This window comes from Camelus bactrianus, chromosome 16 (genome assembly GCF_048773025.1).
Source record: "Camelus bactrianus isolate YW-2024 breed Bactrian camel chromosome 16, ASM4877302v1, whole genome shotgun sequence".
Classification (NCBI taxonomy): domain Eukaryota; kingdom Metazoa; phylum Chordata; class Mammalia; order Artiodactyla; family Camelidae; genus Camelus; species Camelus bactrianus.
In genome coordinates this window covers 14,320,643-14,341,101 of record NC_133554.1, presented here as the reverse complement: position 1 = coordinate 14,341,101, position 20,459 = coordinate 14,320,643, and the positions used below count along the sequence as shown (strand labels likewise).

The window sequence follows — 20,459 nt, the reverse complement described above, 5'->3', positions numbered from 1 at the left end:
AATGTGCCAGTATCCTGTTCCAAAACCCAAAATACACAAACTCCCAGGAACCACCAGCCCTTTAGTCAATCTGCCTTCTAGAGAATGCTGTTACTATTCAATACCCCTGGGATTTACCTCTTTTCCAGCCACATCAGTAACACAACACAGCACCTATAGCCAGTTAAGCCATGCCAACTTTGTTGCCAACCCATGTAGGGCGCTGCCCCTCAATCTGACTTTCTCCATATAAACGCCTATCTGTGGGTCCCAGCAGGGAAGCTCTAGGTCACGTGCTATGGTTGTGGCTGTGGTGCCTTTGCATACCATGGCTTGTCTAAAAGATTTCATTGAAAATACGAAGGCCCTGAATCTGGCGTGAGAGCCAGCGCTGTGTTGAAACCTATGGCACTCAGGCTCAGACTGAGGACTGTCTCAGAGAATTCAAAGACCTCTTGCTCCTGCCACTTCTTCCAGCCAGCCCTGGGAAGCACACTGCATGGATTTGCTCCTACCCAAGGCTGACAACTTCCTTGGAAGGAACCTGGCAGAGTTTCCCTAAGCCTCACTCTGGCCATCGTTTGAGTGACAAACCCTGCCCTGTGTTATGTTCAAAACCACTCCTGCCCTCTGCCCTGCTTCCTCCTCAGAGTCCCTGAATCAAATAAGTGCCCTCTAACTTTCCATCTTGTAAATGAGAAAGTTCCCTATAGATGAAGTCTTTCCACATTTAGATTACTGCTCTGGAATGTAAGGTTTATCCCCCAATAGTAAACTTATCAATTCTGTATGTCTGCTACACTATAATTTCTTCCTTCTATGGGAAGCTTAATAATTTGGGTTAAATTGCAGGTTGCTGGCCAGCCACTCCATTAACTGTCCTTGGTCAAATGCCAACTCTTAGTCCAATCAGCTCTGTCTGGACGTTGGAGAAGAGGGAGTGTCTTAGTAATAAACATGACAGCCTGTTGCTGCTGCTCCTGAAAGCAGACATTCAGGCCATAGAGCGTCCAGTAACTGATCCCTGGGACTGCTTTAAACAAATTATCTGAGGCAATCAAAATCTACCTGAAGCACTGTTATGATTATTTGATTGATGTTTCTCTCTCTGACCGAACAATAATCAGCATGGGGGCACACAGTAGGAGCTCAACAGCAATTTTTCAAATTTATGAAAAAAATGCATGAATAAAGCTGAAAGGCTATAAGGTTAAGAGAAGTTGGGGAAGTCAGGAGAGAGCTTGAATGAGTCAAAGGTTTGACTGAGTCAAGTTATGAGTAACCCAGGTTATGAATAAGCAGAACTTATGATGCAGAAAAGACACACAGAGTAGATTAAGAAAGCCAGGCAATAGTGAGTGGAGAGTGTGGCAGACACAGTGGGAGTGGCTGAGTCACTCAAGAGTAAAGATTCACAAAATCTGTGGCTAAGATCTTGGAACTACCTTAAATCCATAGCCACCCTCCTATTCCTGTTCTTCCTGATCCTGATTGCGCATCCTTCCCTGTGTTTCCAAAAATATGTATCTTTGTACAAATCATTTATTAGTAAAGGTAACTTGAGTGAATTGTCACTTCTTGGAAGTCTCTGCTTTGGGGAGCCTGAGGCTAGCACTTGAACTCCGAGGAGTTCAGTTATTATTTTTCCCGTGAAGGACATTCTTCCTCTGTGGTCAGCCCCCTATGGAAATGTCCTGACATGCATGAAGTCAGAGTGGAGACATAGCTGAGGCTCAGTCTACAATTCCTGCCATCCATATCTTATTTTTTCACCCTGAGTTTCAAGAAAGCCCTCCTATCTCCCTTGGGCTAGGGCGGCCAGATCTGCTTGGCCACATCTGCCTTTTAAAATTGAAGATTAAGAGAAAAAAATAAATATGACTTTAGAAGAATATTTGTGAGGTGTTACGAAGATCATTTTCATCATAGCGTGAATATTTACTGCTTGATTATTATGAATCATCAATTGGTTAACTGGACGGCCATGCTGTCAATTATCCCCATAGTCCTGAGCCATTATTGGTGCCTGTAGATGTTGGTTTCTATTGCTGCTGTAACAAATGATCACACTTTTAGTAGCTTAAACGACAGATTTATTATCTTACAGCTCCGTTGGTTAGAAGTTCAACACAGGCCCCACTGGACTAAAGTCAGGATACCATCAGGGCTTCATTCCTTTCTGGAGGCTCTCGGGAAGAATTTGTTTCCTAGCCTTTTCCAGCTTCTACAGGATGCCTGCATTCCTTTGGTTACGGTACCTTCTTCCATTTTCAAAGGCAGTAATGGTGAAGTTGAGTCCTCTTTACATATACCTCTGACCCTCCAGAGTCACATCTCCCTCTGACTGACCTCACCCGGAAGAAGTTCACTGCTTTTGAGGACTCCTGTGATCATTTGGGGCCCACCTGGATAGTCCAGATTAATCTCCCCATCTCAAGGTCATTAACCTTAATCACATCTGCAAAATTCCTTTTGCCAAGTAAGGTAGCAAACATATTTAGCATATTCACAAGTTAGATGGATTAGGACTTGGACATTTTTGAGGAGCAATTATTCTGCAGTTACACACTGTAGTTACAAATTCTTTTATGTTCTTATCAGAACATCTGGGATTCAGATAGCTGTAAGAATGTCTAAAAAGTTCAAGTAGGTTTCTAGATCGAGGGAAATTTACAATAACAAATACAAGGTATGGCTTTGTTCACTAAAAATCAGCAGAAAGGAAAAACAATTCCCACCTATTGAGTGCCATTAGCTTCACTGTGTCTAGCATAGTGAAATACGTGTTTCTCTCAGTTAACTTTCATAACTCTTTCCAGTAAATATTGTCTCCATTTTATAGTTGGGGAAACTGAGACTCAGAGCAGTTTAATAATTTGTGCAGTCACACAGCTGTTAAGTGGTAAAGCTGGAATTCGAACTAGATTTGTCAGACACTAAAACCCATGTATTTTTCACAGTGTCACTTGGCCTCCCAAATTTCCTGTGGCACTTAGCTCATCTATATGAAAATTGATACACCACCAGACAACAGATTCCTTCAGGGGCTTTAAGATTGACATTCTTAGACTCTTTATACTTGGCACACTACTGCTAGGCACACTAAATGTTTTTCTCAGAAAGAGACCATGGATAATCCTACCATTTTATTTGTTGGGGGAGGTGGTAATTAGATTTATTTATTTATTTTTAGAGGAGGTACTGGAGATTGAACCCAGGACCTTCTGCATGCTGAGGATGCGCTCTACCACTTGAGCTATCCCCTCCCCTCCTGCCATTTTATTTATCTAGGAAGGTTGTGGACCTGAGGCCGGCCCGTGGGGATTTACTGATCAGATCTGCGATCTAGTCAAGTCCTCTTTTTCCATCAATGACACTCAGATAAACCTGCATCCAGGGTTTATCCTGCATATCCCAGGGCAATGAAGACAGCCCTGAAATACTTTTCCAGAGAACTTTGTCAAGTTTTACCCCCCCACTCCTAACCAACCAGTCACTATTACCAGCAAGACTACAGACCAGGCTTGCTACAGATGCCTTCTCACCAGGGTAAGGAAACTAATGGCTGTTGAGGCTAAGAGAGTGTGTTGGCTTCCGTATCGAGAGTCCTTCTCTGCTGAGTCTGGGTACTGTGTGTTCTCCCTCCAACTCTGCCTCTTCCACATTGCCTGTGACCCTCTCTGACGCCAGCTGTTTGTCTGTTCAACAGCTCTCCTCCCTGCAGATTGTTTACATGTACTTTGGTCATCCTATCTGGTTCTGCCCTCTGATATTTATTTACTCACTCTTGACTTCTGTGGATTAATTGGCCTTTGTCTTATTGCTGCTCAAAGCATTGCATTTCTTACTACTGCCTTGTTCTCTCAGCTTCAGCCTGCTGCCACATCCAACGTGCACACAATTTCTTTCTAGAATCCTATGTAGGTAGACTGGACATAGACTTCTTTGGAGCCACCTTCCCTTAGGCCCTTCCATAGTCAACAGCCATTTATTGAGATCAGCTGTGTATTAGGACTGTGACTTTTTCTTGATTCTATCATTTCCCCAAATATTTGTGTTTTTTAATGCATAATGTGATCTTGGTGCTTAATTTGTATTCTTGAATTGCATTCTTCTGCACCTCCAAATGTGCTTTTTTAAAATTATTTTTTAAAATTCTTATTTTTTATGGAAGTATAGTCGATTTACAGTGTTAGTTTCAGGTGTACAGCAAAGTGATTCAGTTATATATATGTATAAATATATATATATTTCAGATTCTTTTCCATTACAGCTCAATACAAGAAACTGAATATAATTCTCTCTGCTATACAGTAGGTCCTTGTTATTTATCTATTTTATATATAGTGATGTATATCTATTGATCCCAAACTCCCAATCTATCCCTCCCCTGCCTTTTCCTCCTGGTAACCCAGAATGTGCTTCTTTGATGAACTTACTGTTTATGCCTCTCTTGGTGGACACTCATAGAAAGGGATTCGTTTGTGTACTTCACAGCAAATGCATTTTATTTTTCAGGTCAGCTGAACTCCTTAACGCTATTCAGTAACTGGAAAGGAGGATATCTTATAACAGATCTTCCAACAATAACAACAAACATTTATTAAGTAGTTCATATAAGCCTCACATAATGTTACTTCATTATCTTCACATAGTGTTACTTAATCTTTCCTACAACTCTGCAAGACTAGATCACTATTTCACAAATGAGGAAACAGGCTTAGAAAGGTCAAGTAACTTGTCCAAAGTCTCCTAGCTAGTAGGTGATAGATCCAGAAATTTAAACTTACTTTATCAGTTTCCAAAATGCAGATTTCCACTACCCTTTATCACTGCTGTTGGTTCAGATCTTAGTGTGCAACATTTTAGGAAAGAGAATATCAAATAGCCAGGTAAGCAGCAAGTAGTACCATAGAAACAAGGGAATTTTGCTTACTCTCTCCTGATAGGATAAAATGGAACAAAGGTGGCCGTATAGGGTGGTATCCTATAGGGACCAGGAGAGAGTGCCTGTTACTCTCACTGTCCTAGAGCGGGGCCAAGGTGTAGAGCCAATATGGTGGGAAAGCAGGGGGAGCCAATTAATAAATAGGAGCAAAAGGGGCAGAAAGGACTGTGGCCTGGAGGAGTTCCCGGTGTGGAAGATGGCCACTAGTGGACTTTGTTATAAGCCTCTCATGGCAGTTTGCATGGATTTACCAAGTATAATAACATAGTCTGGAAGGGAATAGACTAGAACAGGGGCAGAATCAGAGAGGGTATATTGTGACTCCAGCAGCAAAGGAATGCTCTTGAGTTCTGAGGCACTAGGCTTGCTAGCTTCTAGCTGCTCTTGTTTTTTCTCTGAAGGATTCCCCCTCCCCCAGCCCACAGGAGGGTGGTGGTGACTGAAGGAGAGGGGTATGGTTGACCTGGGAGGGGTCAGGAGGTTGTTGGTTAATGTGTGGAATTTCTCACCCAAAACAGTGGGAGATGCCCAAATCATAGAAGTCTGAGAAATGTTAAAGGAACCAAATTCCTAGAAGCTTGAAGGAGAGCCTGGAGGTAGGATATGAGCGAGGGATGTCACTCAAACGAAGAGCCTAGAAAGGGAGGCTGGGTAGAGTAGTGGAAAGATTATAAAATTTTTGTTTTAAACAGCACAGCCCTTTCACAGTTCTCTCCCAATCTGTGGAGACTGTAAGGGCCCTACACACAGCTCATTCCCGTGCTCCATCCTCTATCAAATCCACTTGCGCTGTCCCGATGGTCTCCATTTTCATCCTGGTGTCCTGTACCTAGCCTCTGCTGCTCTGCCTGTTTCTTTGGCTAGGTAATTCACTAAAATAATCTCCTTGGTCCTCTATTCCCGCTTCACCCCTTGTCCAGATTTGCCATGACCCCATGCTCTGCAGCCTGCAAGCTGTCTTATCCAACCAACCTGGTTAATTCATCCCAGAACATCCCCCTGAATCCTTCTTGGAGGCCCACAGTGATGTTCCTTCTGTTCCACCTGGGAACCTGTATAGTGTTGGCTGTGTGCCATACCACTGATCACATCCTGCCAAACATCGTGATGTTCACTTGGAGGTTGTGGGGAATGTTTCCATTACAGCAGAGAAATCTGTAGGGGTTTTTTTAGGTTAATAGGAATTGCCAGGTTTTCCAAAATGGCTAGTAGAAACACAGGAAACCCCATTTACCCAGTCACTAACCTTGAGTGTCCTTCACAACTACATTTTTAGGAGAAAGCAAGGAAGTTTTTCTTTCTGTCACTTCATTCACATATACCATATATAGGAAAATACATGAATCTTAAGTGTACAGCTGGACGAATTTTTGCTAAGTGAACACACTAGTTTAATCAGTACTCAGATTAAGAAACAAAACACTATCAGCGTCCAATCCTCTCATATCCCCACCTGATTACCACTCCCCTTATGGTAACCACTTTTCTGACTTGTAACAACATTGATCTGTTTTTTTGTTTTAGAATTTCATATGCATGGAATATATATTATGTATTCTTTTGTGTGTGGCTTTTCTGTGTTTGTAAGATTCATTCATGTTGTGCATTGCAGTAGTATTTTTTTCATCATTATATAGTGTATTATATGAATATACTTCTCTTTATTCATTCCACTGCTGTTGGACATTTGGATTATTTCCAGTTTTTTGCTGTTATGAATAGTCCTGCTATGAGCATTCTTGTATATATCCTTTGGTGAACATATGTATGCATTTCTGTTGGGTATATATCTAAGAGTAGCATTGTTTGGTGAAAGTATATGCATGTGTTTGGTTTTAGTAGCTACTGCTGAACAGTTTTCCAAAGTTGTAACCAAGAATATTTTTTTAAAGAAAAAAAAGAATATATATTTTTAATCCTTCCTAAATCTCTTGGAGCCAGAAGGAAAGGGGTGCAGAGGCAGGCAAGTAGAAATTTGGCAGGCAGTGCCAGCAAATGCAGGTTAAAGCAATTCTTCCATCTCCTCTGCCATTGTTTTTGTTAGGTAGTTTTTTTTCCAAAGGCACAGGACTTGGACAGTAGATGCCACCCAGCTGCAGTTGGCTGGTGGAATTCTGCAATACTAGGGCTTAGTATGAAGACTCTCAGTTAAGTCAATATAGGACACCAAGCCAGGGGAGTTAGAACAACTGAAAACTGGGCAAGAGGTCAATGTCCATGCAGCCTGCAAGAGAAAGTGGAGTCCAGTGAAGAAAGAAATGGGGTTGACACAAAGAAAGACAGAGATGCAAATATCTAACTGGCAAATAGGGCCAAGAATCCAGGATGAGGAGAGAAAGAACAAGCAGGTGAAGAGTGAATGGGAGCAGGTGTGTGGTTCATGACTGGCCTTTATACACCAGCCTAGGAGTTGAAGGAGAATGGTCAACCAAGTTTAAAGAGATGAAAAAGAACAAAACAAAACAAAACAATCTCATTCTAGTGAAAACCAAAGCTGAGTAAGCTTTGTCTGGAAATGTCTTTTGAGGATAATTGCAAACTTCTGGGAACTTGAGTGGAGAATGTGGGGGTGGAACAAACATAGAGTTTTCTGTCAGAGCTGTAGTGTTTGTGTAACGCACATCTCTCCAGGCCACTTGAGTCTGACAGTACAGTTGGGTAATATGGATGGAAGCAGCCTCCACAAGGCGATTGTTGGAAGCTCAGGTCCCTTCTGTATCTCTGAAGGATACGGGGGGAAGGGAGGTTTGACATGCATTTCTGAGTGGCTATTCACTGACTCATATCACTAACCACAGCCAGTGTGCAGCCACTTCTCTGCTGAAGTCGAGAGAGATGCCTTCCTCCCACCTGGTCCATAATCAAGCCACAAAAAAGGGTGACTTTGGGCCCTGTTTCCTTGGGTGCCTTTAACGGTACAGCACTTGCATTTGACTTTGTTTTTCACTTGAACAAAAAACGGATGACCGTGTGAGTGACTTCACAATGCACTGTACTTAAAAACCATCTCTCCTTACTGACCTTCTCCACCCCACCCCTGTAATTCCTAATACTTACAAACTGTGTGACCTCAGACAAGTTACTCAGCCTCTCTAGTGTTTAATTTTCTCATGGGTAACATGGCAAGAAAAATATCTGCCTTTCAGTGAGGATTAAATGAGATTCCATGTAAAGGGTCTAGGGAAGGGGAAATTCCACGGTTTCTTCCTTATCACCCTTGGTGTTCCTCTGCCTCCATGAGAGTAGTAGTCAATCTGTAGTTGGTTAGATTCTCAGTCACAGACCAGGCCATTTTTCCCAGCAGTTAAGGTTAAGGTCACGCGTGATGTGCTCGGATTACGCACATGGGTATGGATCCCTCTGGGCTCTTCTCCCTTGGTCCCTATGGGACTGAGTGACACTGATCGCAGGCTTAGAGAGAGGGAACAGCTAGGCTATATTTACACTGTGAAGGTGCAGCCTGGTTCAGCCAGTGTCCGTTTTGATTAGGCAAGGTCCTCGCTGTCCTGGTGGTTAGATATTTTTAATTTTGCCCCTGGAAAAGGTCCTGTAAGCCTCCAGTTCTAGGCATGTGACCGCAGACCACCTTACCAGAGAGCGCAAGCCTAGCTAAAATTCAGGTTTACTTGTTGTCTTTTGCTGCTGTCTCCCGTGTATATTTCTTCCTCCAGACCTTGAAGGTTGGGGCATGGCTGTGGTCTGAGGTAGGATTCTGATAGTCTTAAGCCTCTTGATCTAATATTAACTAATGGGACTCCAAACCAACCATAACATCTACCATTATTAATATTAGTAATATTTTGGTTAATTATTACTACTTAATAAACCACTCCAAAATGTAGTGGCTTAAATCAAATCAACAGTCTTTTTTTTTTTTTTTTTTTTTCTTTTTTCTCATGATTGGGTGGGCTGACTGGTTGGTGCTCTGCTGGTCAGTTCCATTGGTCTCATTTGGGTCTCTCACATGGTTGTAGTCAGATGGCAGCTGGGGCTGGAATCTCCAGGGTTACTCATATGTCTGACACCGTGTCAGGAATGTCTGGAAGGCCAGACTCAACTGGGATGCTAGCAAGGCAATACCTCTCCTTCTCACTGTGTAGTCCCAGGGCTTCTTCCTCTTATCAAATGGCGCCCAGGGTTCCTGAAAGCCAAGAAATAGAAGCTACCAGACATTCTTAAAGCTTAGACTTGGAACAGACACAGTGTCACTTCTGCCATTTCTAACCCTTAAAGCCAGTCATAGGTCCAGCTCTGATGGAAGGGCAGGGACTACATAAGGGTATAAGTGCTGGCAAGTATGGTTGGTTGGGGGTCACCAGTATAACTGACTTCAGAAGAAATATCAGTGTCAGTTTCATTTGCAGTCTTTCCATTTAGTAAATGTCCACCAGGATTTACCTCTCTCTCCATGCAGGAAAAGTTTTTTCTACGTATGGTACAATCTCCATAAAGTGTTTCCTGAGATTTGAGGGTCTTAGTCTGTAGGACTAGTCTTACACCCCAACATATCCAGTTACTGTCTTTTGGATATAGTTTAACTTACAGTCATGCAAATAAAGCCTCTGTTGACCCACCTTCTCAAATTTAACCTCATAGGGTTCTGTGAAGGATTAAATGAAATCATTTTTGCAGATTGCCTTGGACTACATGTCAGTAAGTGCTCAGTAATGGTAATTATTATTTTGTTACTGGTAGGATCCCTAAGGTATTGGGCTGGCCTTGGTAAAAACGTAATGAGATGACTTTGGGAAGTCACAGTTTCCCAGGGCACCTGAGTGATTGATACCCAAGAAAGTAGGTAGAATTGTTAACCTGAGATAATGGGGACAGAACAAGGTTATCAGCTGCCCGCATGCAAGATGAAAAGAGAATCAACAAGTGTAGTTGCAGGAAGTACCAGAAAAACAACAGGAAGAAATAATAAAAATAGTTTGAGTTCAGAGGAATAGGAGAAAATAGTTTAGAGGAGAGGTATCAGAACAAAAGGAAGAATCAGTTACTTCTTAGTCAGCAATAGGCCCCTAACAGGTGATAAGGGCAAGCTAATTAATAGAGATACCTGTAAAGGGGAATGCAATGAGGAGCTTCCAGTTTCCAGCCTGCAAGGAAGACGGAGCCAGGTACCAAACAGACTGAGAGACAAGTAGTCATTGGAGTAGTGTCAGCCTTCCAACACAAGTAATTATGGATGATCCAGACAGCAGAGGACAAAGGAAAAAAACCAGCCCTGGGAAGGTAATAAATCAATTCCATCCTGGGTGAGGAACCTGAGCCAAACAAAACAGCTTTGGTCTCATCATGATGACAATGTTAGCGTTTAGTCAGTTTATAACTCACTATCTATAAACTCCCTTTTTCCACATCTAGTTTTCCTCTTTGTTGTTCTAGAGAAAAAAAGTAATCATCTGTTTGGGAACAAAGAGATTAAATAAGACTTAAGTAAGATCATGAGAGTAAAAAGAATTTTGTAAACATATACGTGCTCTACAAATGTGAAATGCTACTATTTTTAAGGGAATCAGATTCAAGTGTTGCTCAGAGAAGGGAGTGTTCGAGTCCCATGGCTGAGGTGAGCAGTTCTGAAGCTGAACACAGTGGGGAGTTGTAAAAATCACAGAGACCAGAGTAGATAGAGACCATTGCTAACTGTTGGAACTTCTGAGCTCTCCACCCTGGCTCTCACCCTCCGTCACATCTCCCAACAGCTTTGAGAGAGAAAGTGTTTGGTATTATTTATCTTCAACTAAATTTGTAAACTGAAGTGCAAGGGAAAAGCTAATGAGTATTTAACCATTGTATTAAATTAATAACTAATATCTAGATACAGGTAATTCAGAAAGAAGCACTGAGAGTAAAGCGCAGGTAATCATCTCTCTCTTCCAGCTTCATTTGCATTAGAGAAAGAAGAATTTCTAAACAGAAGAGAAGCGAATTTATGGGGAAATATTTAGTAGTAGGCTGAAAGGAAGGCAGTTATAGGAATAATATCTTAAGTTAATTTTATCATGAACATAGCAGGAAGGTCTTGTAAGAGGCTTTTGGTGCTAAATTAGCCTGAAGCTACAAGGCCATAGAAATGTATCAGAAAAGATGCTTGACTCTGCCTGTAAGATTCAATATAATTTTCACATATTCTGTAATTCAACAAGGATCTTTTGAGTACTTATACTTATGGTACTGTGTGCCTCATGGAACTTATATTCTGGAGGGTAAGACAGACAGTAAAATAACAAACAAACAAATCTTTATATTTTCAGGTAATGATAAGTTCTGTGAGGACACATTGGGAAAGGAGATGGAGAATAATTGTGTACTCACAGTGTATTTGCTCCCTCTGCACTTCACACAGTAAGGGTCCATAAGTGCCAATAAGTAAATGACTGCCTTCTCCCAAGTTCGAGCCCTCACTACCTCAGGCCTAGTATATTGTCAGTCGCCCTTTAATGGATCACTCTGCCTTCATTCTCCCTTGTTTTCAGATAAGAGGCACACCACTGCCTGACTTAAAATGCTACTTTTATCATGCCAGTTTTCTACTCCAAAACCCTCAGTGACTTGCTATTGCTTTTGTTTTTTTTTTTAAACAAAGTTTAAAGCAAGTGGTATATTTATCTATCAGTGAATCTTATTTATTGATTAATATTATTCCTCTGCCAGGTCTTACTAAAGACATGTGATATCCCTTTAGTATTATTATTAACCTAAACAACTTTCCCAGAAAGAAGGTAATAAACAGGAAACTATATTTATGTCACTACAAATCTCTGAACTACGGAATCACTATATGTTAGCACTAAGAGTGGTCTTGAAATCAGTCGAGATCACCTTCTTTATTTCACAGAAGAGGAAACTGAGAACAAGCAGTTATATCGCTTAGATGTGGATACCCAGCCAAGTGAAGGCCCAGTCATAACTAGAACTCAGCTCTTCTGATTCCCCGCTTTCCTTTCCACCACACTACATTATGCATACATGCATTTCTACATGACTTAGTCACAGTATATACGCTACTTTGTGTCTCTTCTTTTCTGTTTATATTACTCTATGTACTTACATTACTCTGTGTACGCATTTCCAAATGTGGACATAAGCCAGGTTCTTGTCACTGGTGGTAGCTACGTAGCATTCCAGCATATCCAAATAGGCTGTGGTCCTTTATGAACCACTGCTTTGAGTTGCACAGAGAATGAAAACAAGCCTACACTAATACTTTGTGTTAACTATGTTTAATAGTAAAATAAGAAGAATATCTGCAGCTGCTTTATAAATGAAGTTTAAAAAATCATATATTCTCAATCTGGTTTACTCATATTTTCTTTTCTAAAAGCAGACCTGCTCATTTTGTGTATTTTCTAAATATTTGCATTTAAGTTTTTTTTTAAGTATATTAAAAGGTTAAGGTATAAATATAAAGTATGAAATTGTTTGAATTGAAACTGTCAAAGTCATTTACTAGTGATTCAAGATGTGTACATTTTTAGGTTTTTGATTATTCTTTGTGTAATTCATCTCTTTGATCATGGCTATGCATTTGATCTGCATTTGAATATACAAAAAAAAAGGACTTTGGAAATTATTCTTCTTCTACCCCTTCCATCTAGAAAACAGAGGGAGTCTTACAAAGGTGAATACCTGCAAAGTTCATTCAGTACTTCTCAAAGTGCCTCAAGATTAAGGCATTTTATTTTCTATAGCCTTTGGGAAAATTAAGCCAAGACCGATAATCTAATGATCGTTTGGTGGCGTTGCAGTATCTTATTACTATAAGAAAAAGCAGATTTTAAAAAAATTCTAATTCAACATTTAAAAAAATTTTTTTTAGTTTTTTTTTTTAGGGGAACAGTAATTGCTACCTGGAAGTGGGATTCAGCTGTAACAAAATCCTAAACCCTAAAATGCAGAAGTAACTTTGGAACTGGACAGTGGATTTGGGGGAGAGTGTTAGTGAAAGCCTAAACTTGAAGAAACCGTTAATAGAAACATCATGATCTTTGATATGGCTGCAGGTAAGGGCTTGCAAAAAAATAAGGTAATGTTATTGGAAATTGGAGGAAAGGGGACTCTTGTTATATAATGGCAGAAAGTTCAGTAACACTGTTGCCTGCAGTAATTGAAAAGCAGAAACTATGTGTAATGAACTGGGCAATCTAGCTAGGGAGATTTCCAAGCAACGGTTACTTCTTGTTGCTTATAGTAAAATGTAAGAGGAGAGAGGCAAACTGGGGGAAGAACTGTTAAACAAACGAAGACATAATTTGCTGGTTTTGAAGATTCTCAGACTCTCTAAATGGCAAACAATGCTAAAATTAAGATGTAGCTTCTGAGCTACAAATCCATGGCACTGCTAGTAAAACATGGTCCTAAGATGAAGCCAAGGGTATGACTATAAAATCTTTTGTTAAAATCTTAGAAAGATTTAAGGTTGTGCATCAGAATACTATTAAGTCAGACAAAAGGCCCTCGAAGGATATTAAAGGTATGTTTCACATACTCTCTCAATAAAATGATAAAGCACCTAGGAAGCTTAAGGACACTGTCCCTCAGTCATCTCATCAGAAGTCTAAAGTAGCAAATAGCTTATCTGAAAGATATTTGAAAGTGTGGCTTTCATCTAATGGAGTGGACCCCAATAATATTTACAGATGACTCATAACATTTTTTAAGTATGTATGCAGAAACATTGCCACCTTGAACCAAAAGGGATAGAGAGAGTGCAAAATGAAAAGAGGCCTTGGGACCCTCAAAGTTCCACAGACAAGAAGTAGGCTGAGAGAACTTCTCAGCTGTAAACATGGGCTATCTTTCATTAAAAAAAAGGAGGAAGATTTAGAGGTCAGAACCAAGACTCCAGAACATGGAGCTGAGAGCCAGGGTGAATTATTCTCAGGCTTTGAGACTTAACCAAGGAACCTTCAACGTTTGTTCAACTGGATTTCAGAATTATGATGAACCAGTGACTCCTCTGTGCCTGCCATTTTCCCTCTTTTTGATCAGGAATATCTATAGCAGTTACCCTGTTACACCTGTCTTACCATATTGTGTGTTGGGTATATTGGGGGAGGGGTGTGCAAATAAATTGTTGCTTTAGTTTCACAGGGGAAGAAGAAGTGTACTCTAGGAGCTGTACTTAAGGAACTACACCCAAGGAGCCTCAGCTGCATCTGGACCTGCTTTAGATGATAAGATGTTAGACTTCAAGCTGATGCTATAATGAAATAAGGCTTTTGGTGACTTTGGAAGGAAGTGAGCATATTTTGCATATGGGAAGGACCTGAATCATTTGGGACCTGAGGATGGATTGTGTTTGCCAGCCTCCCAAAGATAGCCCTGAATTATCCTTGCCTCCTATTATTCACACCCTTGTGTAGGCGCCTCCTGCACTCTGTCATACTTGGTCTGTGTGACCGACATCATGTAGCAGAAATGACGATATGTTACTTCTGAGATTAGGTTATTAAAAAGACTGCAGCTTCCATTCTGGTATCTCTATCTCTTGGATAACTCCCTATTAGAGAAGCAAGCTGCCATGTTGTAGGTAGCTGTAAGGAGAAGGCCACCTGGAAGACTACTGAAGACTCTGGCCAATGGTCAGCTAGGAACTATACCGTGCCAACAAGCATGTGAGTGAACTTGGAAATGAATTTTTCAGCCCTACGCTAGCCATGAGATGACTGCAGCCCCAGCCAACATCTTGACTGTGATCTCATGAGAGTTCCTGAGGCAGAAACACCTGGCTAAGTCACTCTCAGGTTACTAAACCTTAGGAACTGTGTGAGATAATAAAATGTTTGTTTTAAGCTCTAAAGTTTCAAGGTAATTTATTATGCAGCAATAGATAACAAACACACCAGCCCAAGAGCCAGGACTGCCCAGCAGAAGCTGGGACTAAAGAGGGAGGAGTTTTCCACCTGCAGCTGGAACCACAAAAAAGATGCAGCCACAACTGGAGACACTGCCTGAAACACAAGGAGAAGGGAAGACCTAGCCTCTCCATGGCCCCTCACCTGCCACCCTTTCCTTCATTGGCCAAATCAAACCACAAAGAAATCAATGAGGGAGCCTGAGAAATGTCATTTGCAAGGAACAACCTCTTGTAATACAGAACAGGGCAGAGAGAGAGAAGGACATTAATCTGAGAACAAATAGGCAAATTACCAGCGCAACCAGGGACCCTTTTCACATGGAATTCCCAATGACTTTTTTCGGACCCTTGACTCCAGTTTGGGAAACAATGGCCTAAATGGCTCTTCCTCAAGTCTCTGCAAGTCTGAATCTTAGACATCCATTATCATTCACGTTAAAGGCAAAATTTTTCTCCAGTAACTTTTTGTTCCTTATTACCTGGGATAGCCTCATCTTTTTTCAATTCTACAGCATTCAGTTTATACCCATTTTAGGCATTTTCAAACACAACTTACAGTTATTTAGTGCATGTCTTATTGTCTCAGCTTCTTGAAGACCAGATCTATTTCTGATGCACTGTTGCGTATTGCCCCATCATCATAGCATCTAGTACAGAACCCTGATCATAGTTACTATCAGTAGGTATTAAGCAAGCGAATGAGAGAATGGATGAATGTCAAAGTCAGTGGTAGAAATGGTATAAAAGTCTATTACCTTCATCTATATTACTGTTAAATCCCTTATATAGTCTTGGCAGAACCAAGAGATTCTAGAATAATCTTCCTATTTTCTTGGCTGGTTATATCTTTTGAACTCCTTTGAACCTTTTCTTGGGGGAAGAGAAACAATAAAATTGCAAACTGGTTTATATCTGGGCAGGAATAATTATCCTGTGAGAACAAAGTCCTGCCTAGAACCTTTCAGCAGGAGAAGGTTTGGAGAACTGCACTTGTCTCCTCTCTCAGCTTTGACTACGCTGAGAAAAGTCATCTGCTCAGTAACAAAGGAATGCTCCGCATTTTGCAAAAGTGATTTCCTCTACTTCCCTGTCTCCCTTGCTGATGCCCTGATAGAGAGGATACATGCAAAACAGAAAGGATGTTTTCAGATAAGCTTCTCTTAATTCAGGCCTCTTCACTTCTTGCCTGGATTACCACAATGCCCCCAACAAGTCTCTTGGCATCTTTGTTTCCAAAAACAAATCTTAGCTTGGCACTCTCATGTTTAAAGTTTTTCAATAGTTATTTATTCTCTTCTGGATGAAATCCAGACTCTTCATTATTTGACCTTGGGGTTACTTCTTCAGCCAAATCTTTTCTTACCAACCCCAGGCTTTCCAGTCTTCCCCCTCTTCCGTCTGTCTCTCTCCTTCCCCTCTAACCTGCATCTTCTCCTAGCTCAACCCAACTCATCCTTCAAGATTTGGTTTCAGTTGTCTCTCCAGGAAGTTTCTCATGAGCCCTCACAATAGACTGGGACACTTTACAGACCTCTTCCGCCTTGGGTAAGCTGCTCTCTAAACCTCAGTTTCCCAGTCTAGAAAATTGGGATAATGTAGTGTATACTTATCTCAGAAGCCTGTGGCAAAGGGACCTGGAGTTTGTCCTACTAAGTGAAGTAAGCCAGAAAAGAGAAAGAAAAATACTACATGATATCAATTATATGTGAAGTATTTTAAAAAATGACACAAATGAACTTATTTACAAAATGGAAACAGGCTCACAGACGTAAAAAACAAACTTACGGTTACCAGAGGGGAAAGAGGGTAGGGAGGGATAAATTGGAAGTTTGGGATCTGCAGATACTAACTCCTATATATATAAAATAGATAAACAACAAGGTCCTACTGTACAGCACAGGGAACAATATAGTCAATATCTTGTAATAGCCTATAATGAAAAAGAGTATGAAAAGGAATGTGTGTGTGTGTGTGTGTGTGTGTGTGTGTGTGTATGTGTATAACTGAATCACTATGCTGAACACCAGAAACTAACACAACATTGTAAATCGACTATGCTTCAATTAAAAAAAAAAAAAAAAAAGCTTGTGGCAAGGATTATAGTTAATGCAAAATACTTAGCCTGAGATATATTGTGTTGCATATTAGGTGATAAATCATAGCAGTTATTTAATCCAATCTTTTCATTATGTTTGAGAAAACAGATCCAGAGCAGTCAAGTGACTGGCTCAAGTAGAATAAAAATAAGTGAGGGGTGGGGTTATCTGATTTGCTTATGCAGGTTTACAAATCAGATTTCAAAGTGAGGAAGTTAGGGGGAATGGACTTCAAATTTAATATTAAAATAAAACATTTATCGAGAAACTTGAGGTTGAGAGTAGATGCTATACTATTAAGTAAAATGGCAAATCAAGGCAACTTTCAAGACAATTCAAGATATTTGAGGCTTAGAACTGAAATGTCTTCTTAACTGTCTCAACTTGCTAATTTACTTCGTCTTTTTCTTTCTATATTCAACGAAGTAGTGTCTCCACGTTCACTAAATAAAATGGTTTGTAATGTCTTAACCTTTTTTTTTTTCTATTGAATTAAGAACAACATTAAACCATTGACATGACCTGAAGAAAATCAATATTGTCCCCGGGCTCAGGACCACTCACTCTACAGCTTAATTGGTCAGTCCTCAGCTTTCAGCTTTTGACTCTAGACTTGTGTTATTCAACACAGTAGCCACTAGCCACATGTGGCTATTGGCACTTGAAATGTGGCTAGTCCAAATTGAAATGTGCTGTAAGCGAAAATACACATGGATTTTAAGGTTTTGATTGAGAAAAAAGCAAACTATCCTAATAATTTTTTACACTGACTATATGTGAAATAATATTTATGTTATATTGGGATAAATATAATACACGATGAAAAGTAATTTCACCTATTTCTTTTTACTCTTTTTAATGCAGCTACTGAAAAAATTTAATTACTTCTTTAGCTCATATATTTCTACTGGACAGTGCTGTCTAGAACCTGGGATTTTTTTGGAATCAGGTGGGGAGCATTAATCCTAAGGCCAAACATTGCCCTTTCCTCGACTTTCTCAGTCACAGGTGATGTAACGTGGTCACCCTTCCTGGAGGCCAGGGGTCTCCATTATCCCATTCAGAATGAGTCCAGAAAAGGATGAAGAAGTTAAAGAACAGTTTTAAATGCAGATCACTGAGTTAATCCACATTTCAAAGAGTAGAATAGGTGAATGAGGTGACTCAAGGCAGCCTCTGCATTCACTTTGACATTCCTGGTGGGCTCTCCTGTTTTACTTGGATTATCTCTTTAATTGTCAACAGCAACTCTAACATTTAGGTGCTATTATTACATACATTTACAAATGAGTAAATAGAAGTTCGGGAACTAACAGGCTTGGTGTGGAGTTTTGACCTAGTTGGTCCACCTGTCCAGCTGTCATCTCTAGCAAGATTATGAGCTCCTTGTATGTCCTGTGTCTTGTCCTTACATGATCCGACTGACACATACTAGATGAGAAGAATGTGTAGTAAAATGCATATGTAGTATTACTTCGACCATGTAGGAAATCTGTCTATCTATATGGAAAATTCTGGAAGGAAATACATCATAATGTTAAAAGATGGTAATTTTTTGTTTGTTTGTTTTTAAGATGGTTAATTTTGAATGGTGATATTATGGGCATTTGGTGGGGGGTAATATACATTAATTTTTTTTTTAATCTTTACACTTTTCTGTATCTTCCAAACTTTGGAAAATGTACATATACTGCTTTATTTCCATTATTCTTTAAATCACAAAGAATGTCATTTTAAGAGAATGTAGATGGTTGCTGACATGTTCCCTGTGTGCTGAGATTGCTCTTTAATCTCCCCCCCATGATGTTTCCCTTCCTCTCACAGCTGGTGTCCCTCGCCTTCATTTTGTTTCTCCATTTTCTCTCTCTCAATCTCACTCTTCTAATTTTTCCACCTCTCCCTCCCGCCTCCTCTCTCTCCTCCTCCTTTTTGAGAAGATTGACTTTCAAATGAAATGTCAATCAAACGTTACTTCCCACCTGGTTGGTTTCAGGCAGATTCCATCTGCCTCTGGAGTCCCAGGAAGGTGCTCAGGTTGGGGGTAGGGTAGTGGAGGGCAAGACTTCTAAAAAGGATGGAGATGTTTTGGATAAAATAAAAAGTGGAGGAGGACATTAGAGAGTGACAAAAGCATTGGGAACAAAGGTCTGAGGATTCTCTCAGCGGAAAGAGAGGTGAGCAGAGGGTCTCTTATCTTGTTGGGTCTGGGGATTGCCATCTCCCAGTGCTGGGGAACTCAGAAAGGATGTGGACCTTAGTTGATTTGAACTCCTGGATTGAATTAGTCCTGGTTGTATAATTGACTTTGATATGTGGCCTTTGGTTCTGAATTGGGTTTAATAAGATTTAACTGCTTCAAAGGGCTTTATAAGAATTCATTTTATCCTTCAAATCTGATTTCAAATGCTGCCTACTTTAAGATGCCTTCTCTGACTTTGGTGCTCCTCCTCCAGCACTCCTGTTGTGCCATAGTTGATACATACCTTATTCAAGCAATTACCTATATTGTATTTTATCTTATTCTGGAGGAAATGTGCCTTTATTGTCTTGCTTCAGGAATCTTTAGGGATATACACGTGTCTTATTCATATCTGTATTCCAGGCCTAGAATAGACCACGAACACACTGATTTGAGCATGTAAATGCTTAATAATGATTTTTAAAAGTATATTAATAGTTAACATTTTTGTAAGCACTGTAGCAAGCCCTATGCCCACAGTTTCATCCACCAGACACTTTAGGACAAAAGTACTTTTTTGATCCCCATTGTACAATGAGAAAGAGTAATAGAAATTAATCTGATCTAAAGTCAAGTTTGATCCAAGATCAACTAGTTAAGTGGCAGAACTTCTACAGGCTTTTGGCTTCAAGATCTGGACTCTTCACCATCATAGATGAATCAGTGGATAGATGAGGAATGCTTTTCAATCCGTGTCTGAAGAAGTGACATGGAAGAATCCACCATTATTTCATAGAGGCAATTAAGATTTAAAATTAGGGTAGGGTAAGTCCTAATTCGCTGCTTTCAACTTTGAATCACGTTTACTTCTTCCTCCCTCCTTTTCTCCTTCCCTTCCTCCCTCCCGCCTTCTTCCCATCTCTTTGTTTCTCTCTTCCTCTCACCTCTAAAAGTCTCAGGAAAAAAATTTGTAAACTCCTACATCGAAGGGTAATTCAGTGAAGAAACTGAATGTTTTGTGGGGAAAGAAATGAACGTTTTATTTGGTTCCTGCTTCTTACCATTCATTCATTTGCAAATTTACGAATATCAAGCACCTACTGTGTGCTAGGAACCTTTATTTTAGGCATTAGAGATAGAGCGGTAAACCAAAGTAAGTCCTGATTCTCACGGAGATTACACTCTAGTGGGCCCGTTACATACACTGGTTCACTTCTCACAATAATCACGAGGCAATGATGACAACAATAATAGATAACTCCAAACAGGGCTTACCTGTGCCGGGTACTGGGGTACGCACTTTATTTGTATTAACTCAATTACCACAACAACCGTGTGAGGTAGGGGATATGTTTTCCCCATTTTACAGACGAGGAAACTGAGACACAGAGGTAA

The 20,459-nt window shown here is 40.3% G+C and overlaps 1 long non-coding RNA gene across 1 annotated transcript in view; it reads left to right on the top strand.

Annotated features, from left to right (window-relative positions):
* The window catches only part of LOC105065842 (uncharacterized), a 135,910-nt gene extending 117,130 nt beyond the window's left edge, over nt 1-18,780 (top strand). Inside the window, exons 5-6 of the long non-coding RNA XR_012499460.1 lie at nt 12,750-12,933; nt 14,016-18,780. This is a non-coding gene — a long non-coding RNA (uncharacterized LOC105065842). The remainder of the gene's footprint in view (nt 1-12,749; nt 12,934-14,015) is intronic.
* Nucleotides 18,781-20,459: the final 1,679 nt, after the last annotated feature.